General features: G+C 50.1%; 2 long non-coding RNA genes across 2 annotated transcripts in view; both read right to left on the reverse strand.

Moving 5' to 3' along the window:
* Positions 1-9937, reverse strand: part of LOC127924236 (uncharacterized) — an 18543-nt gene extending 8606 nt beyond the window's left edge. Inside the window, exons 1-4 of the long non-coding RNA XR_008117286.1 lie at positions 9833-9937; positions 5971-6044; positions 5490-5603; positions 4461-4507 (exon numbers count right to left, since the gene is read on the reverse strand). This is a non-coding gene — a long non-coding RNA (uncharacterized LOC127924236). The remainder of the gene's footprint in view (positions 1-4460; positions 4508-5489; positions 5604-5970; positions 6045-9832) is intronic.
* Positions 3598-4444, reverse strand: LOC127924237 (uncharacterized). Its single transcript, XR_008117287.1, has 3 exons — positions 4246-4444; positions 4143-4193; positions 3598-4046 (listed from the first exon to the last, which is right to left on the reverse strand). It is a non-coding gene; the product is annotated as an uncharacterized LOC127924237 (long non-coding RNA).
* Positions 9938-11267: the final 1330 nt, after the last annotated feature.

Below are 11267 nucleotides of genomic sequence, written 5' to 3' on the forward strand. Positions count from 1 at the left end.
GAGAGAGAGGATGGGATGGAGAGAGAGAGAGAGAGGATGGGATGAGAGAGAGAGAGAAGAGAGATGGGATGAGAGAGAGAGAGAGGATGGGATGAGAAGAGAGAGAGAGAAGGATGGGATGAGAGAGAGAGAGAGAGAGAGATGGGATGAAGAGAGAGAGAGAGAGAGGGATGGGATGAAGAGAGAGGATGGGATGAGAGAGAGAGAGAGGATGGGATGAGGAGAGAGAGAGAGAGAGGATGGGATGAGAGAGAGAGAGAGAGAGGATGGGAGAGAAGAGAGAGAGAGATGGGATGAGAGAGAGAGAGATGGGATGAGAGAGAGGAGAGAGAGATGGGATGAGAGAGAGAGAGAGGATGGGAGAGAGAGAGAGAGAGGATGGGATGAGAGAGAGAGAGAGGATGGGATGAGAGAGAGAGAGATGGGATGAGAGAGAGAGAGAGAGAGGATGAAGAGAGGATGGGAGAGAGAGAGAGGATGGGATGAGAGAGAGAGAGAGATGGAGGATGAGAGAGAGAGGATGAGATGAGAGAGAGAGAGAGATGGGATGAGAGAGAGAGATGAGATGAGAGAGAGAGAGATGAGAGAGAGGAGGATGAGAGAGAGGATGAGAGAGAGAGAGAGAGAGATGAGAGGATGAGAGAGAGAGGATGGGATGAGAGAGAGAGGATGGGATGAGAGAGAGAGGATGGGATGAGAGAGAGGATGGGATGAGAGAGAGAGGATGGGATGAGAGAGAGAGGATGGGATGAGAGAGAGAGGATGGGATGAGAGAGAGAGGATGGGATGAGAGAGAGAGGATGGGATGAGAGAGAGAGGATGGGATGAGAGAGAGAGGATGGGATGAGAGAGAGAGGATGGGATGAGAGAGAGAGGATGGGATGAGAGAGAGGATGGGATGAGAGAGAGAGGATGGGATGAGAGAAGTGGTAGAGAGAGAGGTAGGTTCTCCATAGATACAGAGGGTTAGAGAGGTTCTCCATAGATACAGAGGGTTAGAGAGGTTCTCCATAGATAAAGAGGGTTAGAGAGGTTCTCCATAGATACAGAGGTTAGAGGTTCTCCATAGATACAGAGGGTTAGAAGGTTCTCCATAGATACCAGAAGGGGTTAGAGAAGGGTTCTCATAGATACAGAGGTTAGGTTCTCCATAGATACAGGGTTAGAGAGGTTCTCCCATAGATACAGAGGGTTAGAGGTTCTCCATAGATAAGAAGGGTTAAAGAGGTTCTCCCATAGATACAGAGGAGTTAGAGAGGTTCTCCCATAGATACAGGGAAGGGGTTGAGGTTCTCCATAGATACAGAGGGTTAGAGGGTTCTCCATAAGATACAGAGGGTTACAGAGGTTCTCCATAGATACAGAGGGGTTAGAGAGGTTCTCCATAGATACAGAGGGTTAGAGAGAGGTTCTCCATAGATACAGAAGGTTAGAGGTTCTCCATAGATACAGAAGGTTAGAGAGGTTCTCCATAGATACAGAAGGTTAGAGAGGTTCTCCATAGATAGAGGGTTAGAGAGCATGATGAATGACAGATGGGACGGACTCTGACTGACTGTCAGTTTAGGGTCAAATGAAGCTGCTCGTTAACCACAGGCGTTATTACACAATCAGACTCATCAGCTCAGTTAGAGACCAGGCCAAACAGGATTTATTTTCCACATGAAAGGGGGTGGACATTTTAGACGCTTTTCCATTAGCAGCTATTAGATTAAATGAGATTCATCATTTCCCCATGAAAACACATGGACTGTTTATATCAATACAAAGTGAAAAACACAGCGGTAGGCTCATCCATTGGATGAGAGTTTGAAAGTGAAAAACACAGCGGTAGGCTCATCCATTGGATGAGAGTTTGAAAGTGAAAAACACAGCGGTAGGCTCATCCATTGGATGAGAGTTTGAAAGTGAAAAACACAGCGGTAGGCTCATCCATTGGATGAGAGTTTGAAAGTGAAAAACACAGCGGTAGGCTCATCCATTGGATGAGAGTTTGAAAGTGAAAAACACAGCGGTAGGCTCATCCATTGGATGAGAGTTTGAAAGTGAAAAACACAGCGGTAGGCTCATCCATTGGATGAGAGTTTGAAAGTGAAAAACACAGCGGTAGGCTCATCCATTGGATGAACGTTTGAAAGTGAAAGAACTTAAATGAATCAGATGTGTCAGAGGCAGCTGAAGGATGACACCTCATGTACTGTAGAATCGGAGAAATGTCAAGCTGTGTATAGAATCGGAGAAACGTCAAGCCTTGTCGAATCCCAGAGAAACGTCAAGCTGTGTAGAATCAGAAGGAAACGACGTCAAGCTGTGTGTAGAACCCCAGAGAAACGTCAAGCTGTGTGTAGAACCCCAGAAAGAGAACGTCCAAGCTGTAGAACCCCAGAGAAAGCGTCCAATCAAACTGTGGGCCAGAGAAGCGTCAAGCTGTGTAAAACCCAGAGAAATCAAGCTGTGTAGAACCCAGAGAAACGACGTCAAACTGTGTCGAATCCCGAAGGAAGCATCAAGCTGTGTGTAGAATCCCAGAGAAAGAACGTCAAGCTGTGTGTAGAATCCAGAGAAACGTCAAGCTGTGTGTAGAACCCCAGAGAAACATCAAGCTGTGTCGAATCCCAGAGAAACGTCAAAGCTGTGTCGAATCCCAGAGAAACGTCAAGCTGTGTCGAATCCCAGAGAAAAAAAACGTCAAGCTGTGTCGAATCCCAGAGAAACGTCAAGCTGTATCGAATCCCAGAGAAATGTCAGCTGTGTCGAATCCCAGAGAAATGTCAAGCTGTGTCGAACCCCAGAGAAATGTCAAGCTGTGTCGAACCCCAGAGAAACGTCAGCTGTGTCGAATCCCAGAGAAACGTCAAGCTGTGTCGAATCCCAGAGAAACGTCAAGCTGTGTGTAGAATCCCAGAGAAATGTCAAGCTGTAGAATCCCAGAGAAAGCGTCAAGCTTTGTGTAGAATCCCAGAGAAACGTCAAGCTTTATGTAGAATCCCAGAGAAACGTCGAGCTGTGTGAATCCCAGAAACGACAAGCTGTGTGTCGAATCCCAGAAAAGTTGAGCTGTGTCGAATCCCAGAAACGAAAGATGTGTGTAGAATCACAGAAACGTCGAAGCTGTGTGTCGAATCACAGAAACGACAAGCTGTGTGTCGAATCACAGAGAAAAGTCCAAGCTGTGTCGAATCACAGAACGTCAAGCTGTGTGTAGAATCACAGAAACGTCCAAGATGTGTGTCAAATCACAGAAACGTCGAAAGCTGTGTGTCGAATCACAGAGAACCGTCAAGCTGTGTCGAATCACAGAGAAAGCGTCAAGGTGTGTAGAATCCCAGAAACGTCAAGCTGTGTGTAGAATCACAGAAACTTCAAGCTGTGTGTCAAATCCCAGAGAAACGTCAAGCTGTGTAGAATCCCAGAGAAACGTCCAGGCTGTGTAGAATCCCAGAGAAACGTCAAGCTGTGTAGAATCCCAGAGAAACGTCAAGCTGTGTAGAATCCCAGAGAAACTTCAAGCTGTGTCGAAGATCAAGAAACTTGCTGTGTCGAACCCCAGAGAAACGTCAAGCTGTGTAGAATCCCAGAGAAACGTCAAGCTGTAGAATCACAGAGAAACGTCAAGCTGTGTAGAATCACAGAGAAATGTCAAGCTGTGTACTGAGAGCAGCTCAGTTTTCTCCCTTGCTGGTTCTGATAAGGGTTAGAGAAGGGAAACTGATCCTAGATGTGTTGTGTAGGGACTGACCTTGGGTTATAGAAGATAAACTGATCCTAGATGTGTTGTGTAGGGACTGACCTTGGGTTATAGAAGATAAACTGATCCTAGATGTGTTGTGTAGGGACTGACCTTGGGTTATAGAAGATAAACTGATCCTAGATGTGTTGTGTAGGGACTGACCTTGGGTTATAGAAGATAAACTGATCCTAGATGTGTTGTGTAGGGACTGACCTTGGGTTAGCGAGAAGGAAACTGATCCTAGATGTGTTGTGTAGGGACTGACCTTGGGTTAGAGAAGGGAAACTGATCCTAGATGTGTTGTGTAGGGACTGACCTTGGGTTATAGAAGATAAACTGATCCTATATGTGTTGTGTAGGGACTGACCTTGGGTTAGAGAAGTGATCCTAGATGTGTTGTGTAGGGACTGACCTTGGGTTAGAGAAGGGAAACTGATCCTAGATGTGTTGTGTAGGGACTGACCTTGGGTTAGAGAAGGGGAAACTGATCCTAGATGTGTTGTGTAAGGACTGACCTTGGGTTAGAGAAGGGAAACTGATCCTAGATGTGTTGTGTAGGGACTGACCTTGGGTTAGAGAAGGGAAACTGATCCTAGATGTGTTGTGTAGGGACTGACCTTGGGTTAGAGAAGGGAAACTGATCCTAGATGTGTTGTGTATGGACTGACCTAGGGTTTGATAAGGGTTATAGAAGATAAACTGATCCTATATGTGTTGTGTAGGGACTGACCTAGGGTCTTCATCATCTTATTGAGCTGTTCATCTTCCTCATCCTCCCTGAAGAGAGATCAGACAGAGAAGATTAATGACACAGCATGACTAACCTACACACACACACACAATCCCAGAGAGCCATTCATATTAAGACAGCTCCCCCCCTTTCTCTTACCTGAATCTGTCATTCCCCTCTTTCTCTCCTACCGGAGTGTCACCCCCTCTCTCCTGCGGTGTCACCCCCCTCTCTCTCCTACCAGAGTGTCACCCCCCTCTCTCTCCTGCCAGAGTGTCACCCCCCCCTCTCTCCTACCGGGTGTCACCCCCTCTCTCCTACCCGGTGTCACCCCCCTCTCTCCTACCGGGTGTCACCCCCTCTCTCTCCTACCTGAGATCTGTCATCCCCTCTCTCTCTCCTACCGGTGTCACCCCCCCTCTCTCCTACCTGGTGTCACCCCCCCCTCTCTCCTACCAGAGTGTCACCCCCCCTCTCTCTCTCCTACCTGAATCTGTCATCCCCTCTCTCTCCCCATACTGGAGTGTCACCCCCCTCTCTCCTGCCGGGGTGTCACCCCCCTCTCTCCTACCGGGTGTCACCCACCCCCCTCTCTCTCCTACCGGTGTCACCCCCCTCTCTCTCCTACCTGAATCTGTCATCCCCTCTCTCTCTCCTACCAGAGTGTCACCCCCCCCACTCTCTCCTACCTGAATCTGTCACCCCCTCTCTCCTACCTGAATCTGTCACCCCCCCTCTCCTACCTGAATCTGTCACCCCCTCTCTCCTACCTGAATCTGTCATCCCCCTCTCTCTCTCCTACCAGAGTGTCACCCCCCTCTCTCCTACCTGAGTCTGTCATCCCCCTCTCTCTCCTGCCAGGTGTCACCCCCCATCTCCTACCTGAGTCTGTCATCCCCCTCTCTCTCTCCTAGCCAGAGTGTCACCCCCCTCTCTCCTACCTGAATCATCACCCCCCTCTCTCCTACCTGAGTCTGTCATCCCCCCCTCTCTCTCCTACCAGAGTGTCACCCCCCCCCTCTCTCCTACCTGAGTCTGTCATCGTCCAGTCCGTCTATGATGGCGTTTCTGTCATTGTGATCTCCACCAGCTTGACCATCAACTCCTCTTCTCTACGACGGTCCCACAACGTCTTCAGCCGCTCTGCCCATATAAACACACCATCAGTGTCAACACACACATTAACACACATTAACACCCCCCCACTCTCTCTCCTCACCAGGTCTGACCCCAACACCCCCTCCCCACCCCTCTCTCCTCACCAGGTCTGACCCCAACACCCCCACTCTCTCTCCTCACCAGGTCTGACCCCAACACCCCCCTCCCCCACCTCTCTCCTCACCAGGTCTGACCCCAACACCCCCACTCTCTCTCCTCACCAGGTCTGACCCCACACAACCCCCCTCTCTCTCCTCACCATCTGACCCCAACACCCCCCTCACCAGGTCTGACCCCAACACCCGCCCCCTCACCAGGTCTGACCCCAACGCCCCCCTCTCTCTCTACTCACCAGGTTTGTCCATGAGTCTCCTCAGCTCCTGCTCTACACTGGGCTGCTGTTCCTCCAAGTCCTGTGTCTTCGCTCTGCACACACACACACACACACACACACACACACACACACATACACATACACATACACATACACATACACATACACATACACATACACATACACATACACATACACACACACGTTAGAGGACTAGGAAATATCTGCTGTCTGTATTTTTGTGGTTCTGTGTGTGTGTCTGCATGTGGTTCTGTGTGTATGTCTGCGTGTGGTTCTGTGTGTGTATGTCTGCGTGTGGTTCTGTGTGTATGTCTGCGTGTGGTTCTGTGTGTGTATGTCTGCGTGTGGTTCTGTGTGTGTGTGTGTATGTCTGCGTGTGGTTCTGTGTGTGTATGTCTGCGTGTGGTTCTGTGTGTGTATGTCTGCGTGTGGTTCTGTGTATGTATGTCTGCGTGTGGTTCTGTGTGTGTGTGTGTATGTCTGCGTGTGGTTCTGTGTGTATGTGTGTGTGTGTGTGTGTGTGTGTGTATGTCTGCGTGTGGTTCTGTGTGTGTATGTCTGCGTGTGTGTGTGTATGTCTGCGTGTGTGTGTGTGTGTGTATGTCTGTGTGTGTGTATGTCTGCGTGTGGTTCTGTGTGTGTATGTCTGCGTGTGGTTCTGTGTGTGTATGTCTGCGTGTGGTTCTGTGTGTGTATGTCTGCGTGTGGTTCTGTGTGTGTATGTCTGCGTGTGGTTCTGTGTGTGTATGTCTGCGTGGTTCTGTGTGTGTATGTCTGCGTGTGTGTGTGTGTGTATGTCTGCGTGTGGTTCTGTGTGTATGTCTGCGTGTGGTTCTGTGTGTGTATGTCTGCGTGTGGTTCTGTGTGTGTATGTCTGCGTGTGGTTCTGTGTGTGTATGTCTGCGTGTGGTTCTGTGTGTGTGTATGTCTGCGTGTGGTTCTGTGTGTGTATGTCTGCGTGTGGTTCTGTGTGTGTATGTCTGCGTGTGGTTCTGTGTGTGTATGTCTGCGTGTGGTTCTGTGTGTGTGTATGTCTGCGTGTGGTTCTGTGTGTGTATGTCTGCGTGTGGTTCTGTGTGCATGTCTGCGTGTGGTTCTGTGTGTGTATGTCTGCGTGTGGTTCTGTGTGTGCATGTCTGCGTGTGGTTCTGTGTGCATGCGTGTGGTTCTGTGTGTGTGTGGGTGTCTGTGTGTGGTTCTGTGTGTGTATGTATGTCTGCGTGTGGTTCTGTGTGTGTATGTCTGCGTGGTTCTGTGTGTATGTCTGCGTGTGGTTCTGTGTGTGTGTGTATGTCTGCGTGTGGTTCTGTGTGTGCATGTCTGCGTGGTTCTGTGTGTGCATGTCTGCGTGTGGTTCTGTGTGTGCATGTCTGCGTGTGGTTCTGTGTGTGCATGTCTGCGTGTGGTTCTGTGTGTGTGTGGGTGTCTGCGTGTGGTTCTGTATGGTATGTCTGTGTGTGGTTCTGTGTATGTGTCTGCGTGTGGTTCTGTGTGTGTATGTCTGCGTGTGGTTCTGTGTGTGGTTCGTGTGGTTCTGTGTGCATGTCTGCGTGTGGTTCTGTGTGTGTATGTCTGCGTGTGGTTCTGTATGTATGTATGTATGTCTGTGTGGTTCTGTGTGTGTGTGCATGTCTGCGTGTGGTTCTGTGTGTGCATGTCTGCGTGTGGTTCTGTGTGTGCATGTCTGCGTGTGGTTCTGTGTGTGCATGTCTGCGTGTGGTTCTGTGTGTGCGTGTGGTTCTGTGTGTGTGTGGGTGTCTGCGTGTGGTTCTGTATGTATGTATGTCTGTGTGGTTCTGTGTATGTATGTCTGCGTGTGGTTCTGTGTGTATGTCTGCGTGTGGTTCTGTGTGCATGTCTGCGTGTGGTTCTGTGTGTGTGTGGGTGTCTGCGTGTGGTTCTGTATGTATGTATGTATGTATGTCTGTGTGTGGTTCTGTGTGTGTGTGTATGTCTGCGTGTGGTTCTGTATGTATGTATGTATGTCTGTGTGTGGTTCTGTGTGGTTCTGTGTGTATGTCTGCGTGTGGTTCTGTGTGTGGTTCATGTATGTCTGTGTGTGGTTCTGTGGTTCTGTGTGTGCATGTCTCGTGTCGTTCGTGTGGTTCTGTGTGCATGTCTGTCTGCGTGTGGTTCTGTGCATGTGCGTGTGGTTCTGTGTGTGTGGGTGTCTGCGTGTGGTTCTGTATGTATGTATGTCTGTGTGGTTCTGTGTATGTATGTCTGCGTGTGGTTCTGTGTGTGTATGTCTGCGTGTGGTTCTGTGTGTGCATGTCTGCGTGTGGTTCTGTGTGTGTGTGGGTGTCTGCGTGTGGTTCTGTATGTATGTATGTGTGTGCATGTCTGTGTGGTTCTGTGTGTGTGTGTATGTCTGCGTGTGGTTCTGTGTGTGTGTATGTCTGCGTGTGGTTCTGTGTGTATGTGGGTGTCTGCGTGTGGTTCTGTATGAATGTATGTATGTATGTCTGTGTGTGGTTCTGTGTGTGTGTGTCTGCGTGTGGTTCTGTGTGTGTGTGTATGTCTGCGTGTGGTTCTGTGTATGTATGTCTGTGTGTGGTTCTGTGTGTGCATGTCTGCGTGTGGTTCTGTGTATGTATGTCTGCGTGTGGTTCTGTGTGTGTGTGGGTGTCTGCGTGTGGTTCTGTATGAATGTATGTATGTATGTCTGTGTGTGGTTCTGTGTGTGTATGTCTGCGTGTGGTTCTGTGTGTGTATGTCTGCGTGTGGTTCTGTGTGTGTATGTCTGTGTGTGGTTCTGTGTATGTATGTCTGCGTGTGGTTCTGTGTGTGCATGTCTGCGTGTGGTTCTGTGTGTGTGTGGGTGTCTGCGTGTGGTTCTGTATGTATGTATGTCTGTGTGTGGTTCTGTGTATGTATGTCTGCGTGTGGTTCTGTGTGTGTATGTCTGCGTGTGGTTCTGTGTGTGCATGTCTGCGTGTGGTTCTGTGTGTGTGTGGGTGTCTGCGTGTGGTTCTGTATGTATGTATGTATGTATGTCTGTGTGTGGTTCTGTGTGTGTGTGTATGTCTGCGTGTGGTTCTGTGTGTGTATGTCTGTGTGTGGTTCTGTGTATGTATGTCTGCGTGTGGTTCTGTGTGTGTATGTCTGCGTGTGGTTCTGTGTGTGCATGTCTGCGGCGTGTGGTTCTGTGTGTGTGTGGGTGTCTGCGTGTGGTTCTGTATGTATGTCTGTGTGTGGTTCTGTGTATGTATGTCTGTGTGGTTCTGTGTGTGTGTGTGTATGTCTGCGTGTGGTTCTGTGTGTGTATGTCTGCGTGTGGTTCTGTGTGTGTATGTCTGTGTGTGGTTCTGTGTATGTATGTCTCGTGTGGTTCTGTGTGTGCATGTCTCGTGGTTCTGTGTGTGTGTGGGTGTCTGCGTGTGGTTCTGTATGTATGTATGTCTGTGTGTGGTTCTGTGTATGTATGTCTGCGTGTGGTTCTGTGTGTGTATGTCTGCGTGTGGTTCTGTGTGTGCATGTCTGCGTGTGGTTCTGTGTGTGTGTGGGTGTCTGCGTGTGGTTCTGTATGTATGTATGTATGTATGTCTGTGTGTGGTTCTGTGTGTGTGTGTATGTCTGCGTGTGGTTCTGTGTGTGTATGTCTGTGTGTGGTTCTGTGTATGTATGTCTGCGTGTGGTTCTGTGTGTGTATGTCTGCGTGTGGTTCTGTGTGTGCATGTCTGCGTGTGGTTCTGTGTGTGTGTGGGTGTCTGCGTGTGGTTCTGTATGTATGTCTGTGTGTGGTTCTGTGTATGTATGTCTGTGTGTGGTTCTGTGTGTGTGTGTGTGTGTGTATGTCTGCGTGTGGTTCTGTGTGTGTATGTCTGTGTGTGGTTCCGTGTGTGTATGTGAGACTCACATGTAGACCAGTTCAGACTCTCTCCTCATGGACACCTAGCTTGTTTCTGATGAGGTTGAACCATTCCACCATCAGGTCATCCATCACCACATCCTCTTCTCCCTCTGAGACACACACACACACACACACACACACACACACACACACACACACACACACACACACACACACACACACACACACGATTACTAACACAGTGGAATTTAAAAGCAGACTTCAAGATTAAAGACATATTGACAGAGTTCAAGGTCATGAAACACTTGAGAAATATTTAAGACACTATTTCCCTAAGTCTCCTCCCCCCCCCACCCCCTCCCCCCTCTCTCCTCCTCCTCCCCCACCCCCTCCCTCCTCTCTCCTCCTCCTCCCCCTCCCCCACTCTCTCCTCCTCCTCCTCCCCCACCCCCCTCCCTCTCCCTCCTCCCCCCACCCCCTCCCTCTCTCTCTCCAGCCACCAGGGCTGTTTTTTTTATTTCCTCCCACCGCCCCGTCAATCCCACAGAGACAGGAAGCTATCAGAGACTTCATTAGAGCCAGAAGTGGTGGAAATTCACTTTTGGGTCACATCCCCTCAGGCGACACCGGCCCAATCTACACCCCCTTCCCTCCTCACGCTCAATCTCCCCCTCTCCCTTCCCTCCTCCCGCTCAATCTCCCCCCCTCTCTCCCTTCCCTCCTCCCATCCAATCTCCCCTCTCCCTTCCCTCCCTCCCAGCTCAATCTCCCCCTCTCCCTTCCCCTCCCTCCGCTCCAATCTCCCCTCTCCCTTCCCTCCTCCACGCTCAATCTCCCCCTCTCCTTCCTCCTCACGCTCCAATCTCACCCCTCTCCTTCCCTCCTCACGCTCAATCTCACCTCTCCCTTCCCCTCACGCTCAATCTCCCCCTCTCCTTCCCTCCTCACGCTCAATCTCCCCTCTCCCTTCCCTCCTCCCGCTCAATCTCCTCCTCTCCATCTCCCTCTGTGTGAGTCTTACCCTCTCCCTCCAGAGTCTTACCCTCTCCCTCAGAATCTTACCCTCTCCTCAGAATCTTACCCTCTCCCTCAGAATCTTACCCTCTCCCTCTGTGTGAGTCTTGCCTCTCTCTCTGTGTGAGTCTTACCCTCTCCCTCCAGAGTCTTACCCTCTCCCTCCAGAGTCTTGCCCTCTCCCTCCAGAGAGTCTTACCCTCTCCCTCAAGTCTTACCCTCTCCTCAGAGTCTTACCCTCTCCCTCAGAGTCTTACCCTCTCCCTCAGAGTCTTACCCTCTCCCTCAGAGTCTTACCCTCTCCCTCAGAGTCTTACCCTCTCCCTCAGAGTCTTACCCTCTCCCTCAGAGTCTTACCCTCTCCCTCAGAGTCTTACCCTCTCCCTCAGAGTCTTACCCTCTCCCTCAGAGTCTTACCCTCTCCCTCAGAGTCTTACCCTCTCCCTCAGAGTCTTACCCTCTCCCT

Source organism: Oncorhynchus keta, unplaced genomic scaffold, assembly GCF_023373465.1.
Source record: "Oncorhynchus keta strain PuntledgeMale-10-30-2019 unplaced genomic scaffold, Oket_V2 Un_contig_3875_pilon_pilon, whole genome shotgun sequence".
NCBI lineage: Eukaryota > Metazoa > Chordata > Actinopteri > Salmoniformes > Salmonidae > Oncorhynchus > Oncorhynchus keta.